Raw genomic sequence first — 15,245 nt, forward strand, 5'->3', positions numbered from 1 at the left:
CAGAAATATCTGAAAAAATATCATCGACACTAATATCGTACAAAAAATATCGATTTGAAAAATATATATAGAGTTTAAAGTAGCAAATGTTAAATATTTGAATGTAAATTCAATAAATTCCACAAATATTTAATACTATATATATATATATATATATAAATATATACTTATATAAACACTCAAACACGTGTTTATGTATAAATATATATATAGTATAACATAATTAATATTTATTTGACATTATATTAATTTAATTTTTTTGAAAATGTATCACTATGAAAACACACACTTCGGTGGGGTACAATTTACTATTCCCACTCCAGTCTGTGCAACAGCAAGAAAAGCGTTGGATTTCGGCAGTGTAAAATTAGGTCTCCTGGTTTTATGGTATTTTATTTTTTTAACATTTCTGTCTGTATTTATCTATATTTATTTTTAACATTTCTGTCTGTATTTATCTATATTTATTTTTTTATTTGTTTTATCAGTATTTTTATGCATTTATTTTTTCATGTTGGGGAAGGAAGAAGCTGTGAGTGGTGTTTTTCCACATTTTTTAAATAGAAAATGTACATATACTTGGTTTAATTAACACGCATAGTGACTTGATGGCTTTCATGCAAACAAACTTTCCACATTCTAACAATATTCTTCTCACCAGAGGACACGTATGACCATCACCACACCACAGCAGATATATACTGTAGCAATGTGTCTTGGTGAGCCAAAAAGTGTTCCTATAGCCCATCCACAAATAAATAAGTGTACATTGTTCACTAGTAGCAGGAAGGATGTGAAACAATTTTTTAATAAAAAAAGGCTTCTACGCAAGTGAAGCATCAGGTCTCAATGTCTCGAGGACATGTCCAATACCATAAAAGATCTGAGCTCACCATGGTCTTTGAAGGGCAGTGGAATACAAAGGTGTTAGTTAAGACTGGTGAAGAGTTGATGGCTCTCTTGAAGAGAAGGCTTTCACTTTTAAACATGGCGCTTCACAGCGTCGCATCCACAAGCGAGAATGTTTTCACGTGTTTCTTTTTTAAAGGGATATTTGGAGACTCTGAGGAGCACAGAGACACATTGTCACTATGTTTGCTGGTGTTAAAATCATGTAACAGATACTGAACATAATAAATCTACACTAATGTTTACCTTATACAATCACATTTTTGCAGCAGGTAGATAACCCAGAAAAGCTATTTTACAGCTTTTGTAGCCATTTACATGTAGGTTACGTGCATGTTACTGCAGCAAACACGTAACCCCCTGAGCAATTGTTTTGAGAAGCCTGTAACCAGCTGCTGAGCTTCCGTGGGATGTTTTTAACTGCAGTGACACATTTCTCAAGATATGTCCTTTTAAACACACATACCATAAAGCATGGCCAGATATTACTGGTTCAAAGAATATTGCTTAGATATCTAAATGCCATCCTCCCTTCCACTGGTTCGAACCTCCCAAAACCCTTCACCTCTGTGTCACAACCCCCTGAGAAATAAAACCTGCCTGTTATTTTCCATATTTCGCAATATTTATAAATAAATACAGACAAGGAAATAGACTGGTTTCGATGTGTATTTATCTGTATAAATCCGTAGAAAGGGGAACCGGGAGCATTAGGTAAAACCTACTATTCCCACACCAAACAGCGCAACAGTGGGGAAAGCGTTGGACTTCGGAGGGGTTAAATTGACTATTTCCACTCTAGTCTGTGCATAAGTAGAGAAAGTGTTGGACTTTGGAGGGGTTAAATTAACTGTTCACACTCCAAACAATACAACAGTAGGGAAAGTGTTGAATTTCAGGGGGGTTAAATATACTGTTCTCACACCAAACAGGGCAACAGATGGGAAAGCGTTGAACTTTTTTTTGGTTGGGGGGGGGGGTGTTACATTTACTGTTCTCACTCCAAACAGGGCAACAGTAGAGAAATTGCTGGATTTCGGAGGAGTTCAATTTACTATTCCCACTCCAGTCTGTGCAACAGTAGGGAACGTTTTGGATTTCGGAGGGATAAAATCTAGTATTTCCACTCCAAACAGCGCAACAGTAGGGAAAGTGTTTAACTGCAAAGAGGTTCATTTTATTATTCCTACTGCAGTGTAAGCAAGAGTAGGGAAAGTACTTCACTTCAAATACAATATTTATAGGAGTACCCCCATGAATATAGAAAAATATTAAACTATTAATATAAAAATGATTAATTAGAATGAAAATATGTATGTATTAAAGAACTAAAAACAATAAATTTACATATTTAATATTCATTAACAATTATCAATTAAAAAATAATTGTTATACAATGAATTGATTAACTTCTGATCCTATGCCCCTGCATAACTAGCAGCCCACAGACAAAATATAAACATAATTAAAAATCAATTAAATTATAAATTTACAATTAATAATAAAATATTAGCAGAACAAAATATACATAAAGATAAATGTAAAAAAAGAAAATACAATTTTTAAACGTATTGTAAACGTGAAACAATTTACAATTTGAACCTAAAAATTAATTTGGTACCCTTACCTTTATTGGTGAGAGCATCTCAAGTACAGCAAAAGAAGTATGGACAATTAGTGACCTCAATCAAAGCACTAATATGCACCCACAAAAACCATACATTCAGCGAAAAAAAAGACAAATAAATATCTTAAAGCCTATTACATAGCTTTGTCTTTTACAAATAAATCCAAATTTTGAAGCGCTCCAACCTTCCCATTAAAACTAAAATTTTGATTTTTGCATATCTTTCGTCTATTAAACAAAGTATTTCAGAATGTATCTATTCGTTCAATGTATACCTGTTTCTGTAGTTTTCAGTATTGCTTAGATGGGGTCCCTGGTGTCCCAGTTATTCATTGGGGTCCTCAGAAGTCAAAAGGTCAAGATCGCTGGTTTAGCCGTTTCTGGATTTCCAAAATACCAGAGATATTCATTTTCTAAAAATGTCGACTTCTTAAAGGCCGTAACTTACCCTCAGAGATCGCAGAGGACCCATCGGAGTTTGTAAAGAAAGAGAACGTGTAAATAGCGGGGCGTTAAAGGCCGTTCAGAAAGATCCGCTCCAATAGTGTTAAGGAAGGCATCGAGAAAATGAACAAACCAAATTGACCGCTAGGTGGCGCCAGACACCCGTCAGATACTTCCTATTCCAACCTTACAACCTCTGGCGAATACGGGGGGAGAGCTGTGGACCACGGACTATGGAGAAGGAAAAAACTGTAATTTGTTTTCTTAGGACTAACACATACTTTCTAATATCCTGCAGACAAATCACCACTCTGTGTGGAGTCAAAAGCTGGTGAAAAATCACATCTCGATTCTTGCGTTGTAAACTTTTGTATACTACAATGAGACGGGGAATGGCAAACCAGCCCTGCGTGTTTGTTTCTGCTGGAGCCCGCGCCCCCCCCCCCACCCCACCCCAATTACCTCCTCGCCACAGATTCCCTCACTACCACCATTTGACAATGCCCCCCAAGTCTCCATAACCATTCTCTCTTAGATTCATTTAGTTGTATAGCGCCACTCATACCAGTTTAAGGTGTCAGAACACTTTACATCACACCAACATTGCATGGAGACAATCATACGTGTGTAAATCAATGAGTAGCATATGTCACATAAGACAGAAGCCTACAAGGTGTAGGAGTCACATGTCATCCATACTGGTAGGCAGTATAGTTCAAGAGTCCTTGGTTTGGAAAAGCACACATTCAGAATTTAAAATGTAACACCATTGTTGGGGTTTTTTCTTTAATATTAAGAATTGTTTTTTACCCAAATGAACCTTTTTTGCAATATCAGAATAAGGAAAGACTAGGCACAAAAAAAGCATGTAGCTCTAATATTTTCCTTGCAGTTTGCATGCACCACTTTGATAGTTAATAGCTCACTGCCCTGTATTAGGATTTTAGCTTATAAACTGCAAGCAACAAAAGAATCTCTCTGACAAAAGTGATAACATACTGACCTATTTATAGTATGTGAACTTTGTGATCTGAATGGGACACATTCTTTGCAGCAGGCACATTAACCCTCTGTGCTATGAGGAGTCAAAACTTCCACTACCAGACAAAGCTCTGGTCTCAGATCATTGATCACTGGAGTTATCTTGACATTTTTATGGAGGCTTTAAAATTGTTGGGACAAGGAACGTGACCTCATGTGCTTTTAAAACAATAAGCATGGCGCCCCCGCCCCCAAGTCAGCGCCCTGTGCGGTGGCACCGATCGCACCGCCCTAGAGCAGGCCCTGATTACAGGTCAATTGGAAAACATTGCATTAGCTGACACAAGATATTTAGAATTCTCACATAACTTGTTCCGATCCACATCCAGGCCATTAAAGAAAGCGTTTCCAGTCCTTTACTTTTCCAGGATAATAAGTGCATTGTGGGTTTTGTAGTCTTGTTTTGTTCCACTAATTAGTCCAAACCACCTGAAAGCAACGATTTGAAGCTGGAAATTAAACGTTCAGGACTGGCGACAGTGTCCGTCATGATCTGGAATCCGGGGGTCACCCTACTCAAGGCATTCGCCACACACTCGATATTCACAAAGGTTGCAAGATCTCCCCTCCTGCTTTTAAGACTCACCTCGGTGAAGATAACACCACTCTTGGGATCACCCACCAACACCCATGAGGTTCGGGAACAAAATCCCCCAGTGAACAATTTCGGGTGGCTGAACCCCTACTAAAGATCAAGGTCTGCATAGAGCGCCAAGAAGCCGCTGTTGGGAAACACTGCGCTATTTATACAAATACCTAGTAACAACATATATCACAGGGTGTCTGCAAAATGTTCAGAAAAAAGTCAGAGAGAATGAAATCGCAACATGGAGACGCTCAGCCCTTTTTGGGATGGACGGAGTATCCTTGGGACGTTGTATCTTAGGTATAGATTGACGACGGGCAAGTAGATGTATTCTTACACGTATATTTTCTGCTCAGCTCAAAATTAACTTTCCGTAGGTTTACAGCTGAGAAAGAGAGGTAGCACGCGGAGGAAAGGACACAGAGAAGTGGGAAAAGGAGGAGGGGAGATGATGAAAATAAAGAGAGAGTGAGATAAAGGAGAGCAGAGACAGACAGACACACAGACCAAAACTTCATGGTGAGTGGCAGCATTCTGTCCTTTCACAAGAAGCACCTCCACAAACAAAGTAGTTCCTTTCAGTGCCAGGCAATATGTCCTTTTTGAGACCAAAAATATTTTTGCTTTTAGCTACAATTCGTTTTAGATTGATGAGAGCCTGGAAGATTCACCAATAATTATGTTTTACAAAACCCATGACAACACAAAAACAGGCTTTGACAAAGGCTGGCATCCAACACCAGACCTGTTGGCGGTGCCAATGCCAGTTGTCTCATTAGATGTAGCTGTTGATGCTGTAGTAATTGTGCACATTTATGAAGTCACACTGAGTTTCCAGGTGCAGCGCAGTCGCATAAAGGCTGCGCCAACTGTTAACTCAGAGCTCCGACTGCTGAAAAATAACAAAAAAAGTCAAGACTGCACTTGAAGCCCAGACGTGGATGAGGATTCTTAAAGCAAGGGTTAGAAGGTGCGACAGAGGAGAGTGCCAATAAAGCTGTAACTGAGTGTGTAGTTATGTCTGATGGGCAAAGGTAGAGAGGGTTGTTTTAAGGCTGAGGGAGAAGGCGAAGGAAAGAGAGAGAGAGAGAGAGAGAGAGAGAGAGAGTGAGCGAAGGAAAGAGAGAGAGAGAGGGCGAAGGAGAGAGAAAGAGAGAGGGAGAGGGAGAGAGAGAGAGGGCGAAGGAAAGAGAGAGAGAGGGAGAGAGAGAGAGAGAAGGCGAAGGAAAGAGAGAGAGAGAGAGAGAGAGAGAGAGAGAGAGAGAAGGCGAAGGAAAGAGAGAGAGAGAGAGAGAGAGAGAGAGAAGGCGAAGGAAAGAGAGAGAGAGAGAGAGAGGGCAAAGGAAAGAGAGAGAGGGAGAGAGAGAGAGGGTGAAGGAAAGAGAGAGAGAAGGTGAAGGAAAGAGAGAGAGGGCAAAGGAAAGAGAGAGAGAGGGAGAGAGCGAAGGAAAGAGAGAGAGAGGGTGAAGGAAAGAGAGAGAAAGAGAGAGAGAGAGAGAGAGAGAGAGAGAGAGAGAGAGAGAGAGAGAGCGAAGGAAAGAGAGAGAGAGGGCGAAGGAAAGAGAGAGGGAGAGAGAGAGAGAGAGAGAGAGAGAGAGAGAGAAGGCGAAGGAAAGAGAGAGAGAGAGAGAGAGAGAGAGGGCAAAGGAAAGAGAGAGGGGGAGAGAGCGAAGGAAAGAGAGAGAGAGAGAGGGCAAAGGAAAGAGAGAGAGAGAGAGAGAGAGAGAGAGAGAGAGAGAGAGAGAGAGAGAGAGAGAAGGAAAGAGAGAGAGAGAGAGGGCGAAGGAAAGAGAGAGAGAGAGAGAGAACGAAGGAAAGAGAGAGAGAGGGCGAAGGAGAGAGAGAGAGGGCGAAGGAAAGAGAGAGAGAGGACGAATGAAAGAGAGAGAGAGAGAGAGGGCGAGAGAGAGAAAGAGAGAGAGGGAGAGACCAATTCATCAGGACAAATGGACGCAGGGTACCACCCAGGGTGAGACAACAATGCAGGGTGATCTGTGATGGGGACTGCAGTGGAGTTGCTTTGGTGACCATTCCCTTACTTACTCACTGATTTAAACAAACTAGCAACCGAAGTGGTGATATCATCATGAGGCGACGCCGGACGGCCGGTCCCCATAAGGGTCCGCTGCAGTTTCCTTTCACTTTCTGGTGGAATTGGAGTGCAAGCAATGGGGATCAACAAACTCCCAACATTCCCCAGACTGAGCAGCGGCTTGGTGGTACAAATTTGTTACAACTATGAACAAGGCAGTAGTAGTAGTAGAGGCTCCTGGTTTGCAAGGTAAAGGCTCAGAGGTCAAGGGTGACATTTCGGAGGGCAACAGCTAATCCAACCTTGATGTAGTCAAAGGATTGCAGAAGAACCAAGAGAGTTGGCCTAGGGGTGTTGTGGGTCCTTCACCAAACAATAAGAGTACGGTGATTGGACCAGGGGTCAGAGCGGACCCCGGTGACGGGATATATGTGGTGTGCACTGATAGTAGTTTAATAGTAGGCTTTTTCTTACATGCAACCTTCCTCACTGCACTCAAACCACCAAACCCCTCAAAGATCTCCACAGGCTCTCAATCCACAAGTGCTCCATTCTCAAACTCCTCACTCACACCCACAAAGCTCCACATTCCCACAGCCCAGCCTACCTCAACAACAACACCCACATCCACACCCTGGCTAGACACCTTCCCTCCGATAGCCGACTCCGTGTCCACATCCCTCACACACAGTGAGCCAACGCTGGAGGCCGCTCTTTCCCACACATCGCCTTGAAAGCTTGGAGTGAGCTTCACTTCTACATAAGAGCTGCCTGGTCCGGCCTCGAACTCTGCAAGAAACTTAAAACCTGACTCTTCCAATAGGCTCTCCTAGTTGGGCCAATTCATCTCTGTAGGAAGCTGGCTCTGTATATACTATACCAAAGTGAGGTAGTGCGGACAGAGTCCGGGGAGTCCCCAGCGGTGCTGGAGCAGGGTTTTCTGTTGAAAATTTATCGAGATTTAAGCTCCGGTTTTGTCTATATGTCATAACTAAAATCATTAATCTGTAATCGACAGCAGCGGTATAGCAGAGACTAAATTAGATAAGTACTAACGGCTCTCTTTGTGGTAGTGTGGGCGAGCAGTTAGGCCGATCAGGAGGGTGTGTTAAGCTTTTATTGTATTCACTCAATCAAGGACTGACTACACACACTCAGAGACAAAATCCAGACCAATACGGTAAGTGTAAAAAAGTTATACTTAAGTTTTATTTCTTAAACCAAGCACGACTTGGCACAGGGAAGTACACTCGTAAATGCAAAAGACTGTGCAAGGAAATGCAGTTGTGGTTGAATATGCAATTGTTACAGGTTTGTATATGTTTCAAAACCGTTTAAATTACAGAGTAATTACTTTTTGAATACGTTTAGATTGCTTTTGGATTACATAAACTACTCCTGGTGGTATGCCTAGATACCACACCGGGGATCCTGTAATACAAGGTAAGTAGGACCTTTTCAGGTTTGCAACATAGTTACTTTTCTTTTCATACAAAAAGTTCAACTCAACAATTTTAGGAACAAAACTCGTAACATTGGTTCCTATAGGGGAAAAAAGGATATGCGGTTTCTCAGGTAAGTAAACTACTTACAAGGGGGAGTCTTAGGGATTAGGACCAAGATTTCCCATGGTCCAGTTGGGCACTCAAAGTGCACCACCAGGGGCACTGGGGTGTCTGGTTACAGAGTGCAGGGGCCCAATGTTAACCAATGGAGCTAAGGGAGCCTTCGGTTAGGGGCTGCTTACGAGCACGCCACTTGGTGTGGGAGCAAAGCTCCTGGGGTTAAGTTCAGCATTGGAGGGGCCAACAATCAGCACAGGAGCTGCACCACCAGCAGCACAGGGGCGGCCGGGTGCAGAGTGCCAAGGAGTTGTTGGGGACCCTGTGGATTCCAATGAAGAGCTTTGGTTTGGTAAAGATGCTGCCGGCTCAGGCAGGGAGATGTCCTGAAGGCGACCACCAGCTGGAGAGGTACGTTGGGTTCTTGAGGGATGCCTAGACACCGTCGGTTGGGCCACCCAAGGCTGTGGGGCGTAGGGTGCAGGGGTGTCTTTTGCCTCGGGTCTTCTCACCAGCTGCGGTCGGGGGGCCCTTCTGGTTGAGGCTGCAGGCATTGTCTTGAAGCCTGAGGGAGGTCGGGGATCACGAGATACCAGGTCAGGATCACTGTAGAGACCTCCTCCTGGTGTTGGGCCACTCTAACACGGGCCGTGGACATTGGGTGCAGAACCGCGGAGCCGCCTGAATCCGGGTTCTGGTCTTGGAGTCTTTGTTTGAGCAAACCCGGTGCTCACGGAAAACGGAGTGTTTAATATGGTTGCAGGGCAGATCCTCTGGGCTCTGGGGGCTGCTGGACATGCCGGAGTTTCACTGTAGGCATGTCGGATTTGTGACTGGCCAGTAGGGCTGGGGCTAAAGCAGTAGGTGTCCTCTTCTTTCTGGGTCAGCACAGCTCTTCAGTTCTTCTTCTTTCTTCCTTGAATCTGAGGAGACAAGGTTCAAGGTTGCCTCTAAATACTAAATTTTCGAGGCGTTACAGGGGTGTGCAGGTCAGAACCAATGAGTCCCTTCCTTGGGGGGGGGGGGGTACACCCCCTATTATGACACCCTGTAGGGGGAGGGGGGGCATAAGCCTCTCTCTAATTGGCTGGGTTCCCTCATCTTCAAGATGGAGGGGGCTGAGATGTGTGCCTCACCTTCTGCCTCCCCTACCTGAGGGGTGGGGTTGACAAAGGCGGGCACACCTTTCCTCCTAACTAGGTTTTCCCACCGATTCCCCCGCTCAAAGTGGGGGTAAGAAACGGTGGGAGACAGTTGCTGGGGGCAGCAAAAGGCAAGGACAACTTGCAAAGGCGGCAGGCATTTGCAGCTTCTCCTTCGGTGACCCAGCCCATCCTGGGGGAGAAGGCATGACACTGCTGCCCAGGATGGGCTTTGTTTCTGAACCCAGAGAGCGACGCCTCTCTACCCAGGGGTCCAGAAAAGGGTCCGGTGGTAGCAAATGGCAGGCAGCCATTCAGGAACCATACCAGGCTCTAAGATGCCCTCTATGTGCATTTTACATTAAATTCCACTCTGGCATCCGTGTGGGTTTAATGTGCTGAGAAGTTTGCTACCAAACTTCCAAGATTTCAGTAAAGCTATAATGGAGCTGTGGAGTTCGTATTGACCAACTTCCAGACCATATACTCTTTATGGCCTTACTGCACTTACAATGTCCAAGAAGGGACTTAGACACGGTAGGGGTACAGTGCTCATGCAACTGTACCCTCACCTGGGAGCTAGTGCACCCTGCAAGAGAGGTGACTTACCTGAGCTCCAGGCAGTGGGTTGCAGGCATGGCACACAGGGATGTGTCAAACAAAAGGGTTACATGATCCAACCGGTCATGGGCACTGGGATGTGTGCCATGTCAACTCTTCACTTTTCTGCGCACCAAAACACGCGGTCAGTAATGGCAGTGTGTGGCAGTTAGGGTGCAGGGCCCTTAAGAGTGACACAATAGGTGGTGCAGCCTTTAGAGGCCTTCCCTGGTAACAGTACCCTTGGTACCCATGGAACCTTTTACAAGGGGCTTATGTGTGGCCAGAGTGTTGCCAATTGGGAGTACAAAGGTACAGTTTTTGGGAGAGAACACAGTCCCAGGGAACCCGATTGGCAGGGACACAGGGCACATCAAGTCAAAGTGCATCAGACCCCTGGCAAAAAGTGTAGGGGGGGGGGGGTTTACTGCATAGGAAACCCACTTTCCTACAATCTCCTTCTCACATGCCAGGATACCCTCACGGGTGATATGTGCGCCCTCAAATCTGAATAACATAACACACTGTTCTACTCCACCTGCACTTGAAATTTTAAATACTGCATGTTGTATAAATGTGTAGCCTGTTTACTGACTCTCACCAGCCCTTTCAGTCACCTCATTATTGCATGTGCACATGGCATGCATGTGTTCATGTTATCTTAAGCCAACAGGGGCGAAGGGTGCCTCAGGCAGTGATCTGTCCACCTCTGTCAACAAGCAAAACAAGGTGAAGGAGAATGAGTCTGTGTGCTTGGTCTACTCATCACCTGAGGATGGTGAGAGCCTCTGTGATCCCTGGTACCGCGCTGCCTCTGTTCCAACAGCTTCCCCCGCGACTACCTCCCTGCGTTGCTCCAAGTACTGAGATGCAAGAAACGGAGGCCAGGCCTATCCCACAAATTGAAAAATTGATAATGGGATCACCACATTAGGGCTCCAATAATGCCTGTTAAAAGTGCAAATTGATAATAAGATTTCTCAAGACTGCGAGGCTGCATCAGCAGATACTGTCACGGAATGGTAGCCATTGAGCTAAAGCAGCACGTACGGTCAACGGTGTTTGGGGAAGGACTGTGCATCAGTACGTCATGCCTAAGAACGCTTGCAGGCTGCATCAGTGCGCACCGCGATGGAACTCATGGAGACCACTATCTTCCTTGGAATTTCATGCCATAAAGACATACTCTACCTGGGTGCATCGTGCCATGGACTGCCTGGGACCATTCTATCTACATCAGTACGTCATGTCATATGGACCATCTAGGAATTATTCTATCTTCAGCAGTACATCATGCTGCGTCATGCCGTAGAACACTTTGAGACTGCACTCTTCATTGGTGCACCCCAAGATGGAACTCATGGGGACCCCTCTACCTTCTTTAGTACACCGTGCCCTGGAGATACAGTCTACATCAGTACTTCTTGCAATGGACTGTGTGGGCATCATTCTATCTACATCAATACGTCGAGCCGTGGACTGCATACAGACCCCTTTATCTACATCAGTGCGTCAAGCCTTGGACCGCATGGATTAATCACTTTGTCTACACAAGTGCATCATGCCATGGACCACATAGGGACCACTCTTTCTACATGAGTGCATCATGCCATTGAGCAGTGCTCCACATCAATGCATCATTCCAAGGGCCACACAGGGACCACTTTATCTACCTCAGTGCCTCGTGCCATGTTGCGCGTTGAGACTGCTCTATCTACAGGAGTATGTCATGCCCTACACCACAAGGAGAGCACTCAACCTTCACCAGTATATCATGCCATGGAACACATGGGCTGTACCCTCCATCACTGCATCATGCCATGGAGTACAGTACACCTCAACAAGGAGTGCATGGAGACCAATTTATCTTCTACATTAGATCATGCCAAGGAATGTGTGGGGCCACTTTTTCTACATCATTAAACCCTGTTGAAAGGTGCCTGGCAGTCGCCCCATCTTCTTCAGTACTTCACAACAAGAAGTGCTTTGCAGCCATTCCCTGCATCAGACGAAGCTGAAGATGCATGGAATGCACGTTGCCCACATTCTATCTGTACTTCTTGCCATGCACCTGCTATGGGCTGCACTCAACGAGCAACAATCGGTGCAGCCAAGGAATGTGCTGGGCCGCACTCTGAGTCAGTACACCTCACTATGGACTGCTGGCCGCACTCTGCATCAGTACGCCCTTTCAAGAGGTGAGTGCATGGTCTCCCCAGGGAGCACATAGCTCTCCAGTCCTGCCCAGGCTTTTTTAGGCCACTTCACTACCAGGCAAGAGGTGGCACAGGCGACTATCTTGTGGCAATGGTTGGGCTAAAGATCTTAAACCATCATCAGAGTGGGGGCTCAGAGTAGGGGGTGTCAAAGCTCAATGGCTGCCCCTGTTCTGTTAAGACAGGGCAGGGGTCTTTGGCAGATGTTAAGAGACCGCTCCGTCTCACAGTTCACCCACACCGAAAGCAATACCTGTTGGGGTGTGCGGGTGGAGATATCTGGAGATAAAGGAAAAGACACAGAAAACAGACCGAAGGGAGAATATACCAAGGGAAGGCAACAAGGAGTTAAAAAGGAAACAGAGAAGCTGAAAGATGTGAGCATTTAGGAAGTGGCAGTAAAAAAGGATAGAAGAGATAGGGCAGATGGATTCATAGGTCGATAGAGTGGGAACTAGACAATAACAAAGAAAATAGGATGGGCAAGTTGGCAAGAAATGGATAGGTGAGAGACAGCAGGTAAGTGGACTGCGAGATGGTAAGAGAGCAGATAAAAGAGGGATGAGAGAAAAGCGGAAGGTTGTTGGTACCAGAACTGTCACCTCACCGCGTGCCATAGTCCAGGCTGAAAGTCAGCTCTTTGGTTCACGGCTTGAGCTGATTGGCTGAAGATGAGGAGATGTAACTGGCTTTGATAGACGGCTTGCACTGGGGTACATTACTTTTATTTTGTATTCTATGATTTTCACAAAGCTTAGATGCATCAAGGTTTGGATACACCACAAGTGTGGGATTGAGCTCAATATTCAATGAGTCATGTTCCCGTAGGAGTGGCCATGTAGCTTGTTTTTTCCCTGAAAAGTCATCAGTCAAACATAACCCTTAAAGTGCTGCCTGTGGGACAACCATTAAAGTGCTACCTGGGGGACACTGCTAGAGAGGTGTCAGGGGGACAACCGTTAAGAGGTGCAAAGGCAGAAAACCGTTAAAGAGGTGTCAGGGGGACAACCCTAAAAGAGGTGTCCGGGCAACAACCGTTAAAGAGGTGTCCGGGAGACAACCGTTAAAGAGGTGCAAAGGCAGGCAACCGTTAAAGAGGTGCAAAGGCAGGCAACCGTTAAAGAGGTGTCAGGGGGACAACCAATAAAGAGGTGTCAGGGGGACAACCGTTAAAGAGGTGTCCGGGCAACAACCGTTAAAGAGGTGTCCGGGGGACAACCGTTAAAGAGGTGTCAGGAGGACAACCAATAAAGAGGTGTCCAGGCACCAACCAATAAAGAGGTATCAGGGCACCAACCGTTAAAGAGGTGTCCAGGCACCAACTGTTAAAGAGGTATCAGGGCACCAACCGTTAAAGAGGTATCAGGGCACCAACCGTTAAAGAGGTATCAGGGCACCAACCGTTAAAGAGGTGTCCAGGCACCAACCGTTAAAGAGGTATCAGGGCACCAACCGTTAAAGAGGTATCAGGGCACCAACCGTTAAAGAGGTATCAGGGCACCAACCGTTGAAGAGGTGTCAGGGGGACAACCAATAAAGAGGTATCAGGGCAACAACCGTTAAAGAGGTGTCCAGGCACCAACCGTTAAAGAGGTATCAGGGCACCAACCGTTAAAGAGGTATCAGGGCACCAACCGTTAAAGAGGTATCAGGGCACCAACCGTTGAAGAGGTGTCAGGGGGACAACCAATAAAGAGGTATCAGGGCAACAACCGTTAAAGAGGTATCAGGGCACCAACCTTTAAAGAGGTATCAGGGCACCAACCTTTAAAGAGGTATCAGGGCACCAACCGTTAAAGAGGTATCAGGGCACCAACCGTTAAACAGGTGTTAGGGGTACAACCGTTGAAGAGGTGTCAGGGGGACAACCAATAAAGAGGTATCAGGGCAACAACCGTTAAAGAGGTGTCCAGGCACCAACCGTTAAAGAGGTATCAGCGCACCAACCGTTAAAGAGGTATCAGGGCACCAACCGTTGAAGAGGTGTCAGGGGGACAACCAATAAAGAGGTATCAGGGCAACAACCGTTAAAGAGGTGTCCAGGCACCAACCGTTAAAGAGGTATCAGGGCACCAACCGTTGAAGAGGTGTCAGGGGGACAACCAATAAAGAGGTATCAGGGCAACAACCGTTAAAGAGGTGTCCAGGCACCAACCATTAAAGAGGTATCAGGGCACCAACCGTTAAAGAGGTATCAGGGCACCAACCGTTAAAGAGGTATCAGGGCACCAACCGTTAAACAGGTGTTAGGGGTACAACCGTTAAAGAGGTGTCAGGGCACCAACCGTTAAAGAGGTATCAGGGCACCAACCATTAAAGAGGTATCAGGGCACCAACCGTTAAAGAGGTATCAGGGCACCAACCGTTGAAGAGGTGTCAGGGGGACAACCAATAAAGAGGTATCAGGGCAACAACCGTTAAAGAGGTGTCCAGGCACCAACCGTTAAAGAGGTATCAGGGCACCAACCGTTAAAGAGGTGTCAGGGGTACAACCGTTAAAGAGGTGTCAGGGCACCAACCGTTAAAGAGGTGTCCAGGCACCAACCGTTAAAGAGGTATCAGGGCACCAACTGTTAAAGAGGTATCAGGGCACCAACCGTTGAAGAGGTGTCAGGGGGACAACCAATAAAGAGGTATCAGGGCAACAACCGTTAAAGAGGTGTCCAGGCACCAAACGTTAAAGAGGTATCAGGGCACCAACCATTAAAGAGGTATCAGGGCACCAACCTTTAAAGAGGTATCAGGGCACTAACCGTTAAACAGGTGTCAGGGGTACAACCGTTGAAGAGGTGTCAGGGGGACAACCAATAAAGAGGTGTCCAGGCACCAACCGTTAAAGAGGTATCAGGGCACCAACCGTTAAAGAGGTATCAGGGCACCAACCGTTAAAGAGGTATCAGGGCACCAACCGTTAAAGAGGTGATGGGCACCAACCGTTGAAGAGGTTTCAGGGGGACACTGCTAAAGAGATGTCAGGTAAGGTCAATTCTATTGTTTAGTTAATTAAAACCATAACAATTTTGGCACAAAAGAAACAAGATAAACACGGCTTCAAAATTGAAAATAAGACTTGATAATCACTTTGT

The 15,245-nt window shown here is 45.6% G+C and overlaps 1 long non-coding RNA gene across 1 annotated transcript in view; it reads right to left on the minus strand.

Moving 5' to 3' along the window:
- Nucleotides 1-15,245, minus strand: part of LOC146772425 (uncharacterized) — a 442,975-nt gene that overhangs the window by 366,487 nt on the left and 61,243 nt on the right. The gene's annotated exons all lie outside the window — the stretch shown is intronic.

This window comes from Triturus cristatus, chromosome 12 (assembly GCF_964204655.1).
Source record: "Triturus cristatus chromosome 12, aTriCri1.1, whole genome shotgun sequence".
NCBI lineage: Eukaryota > Metazoa > Chordata > Amphibia > Caudata > Salamandridae > Triturus > Triturus cristatus.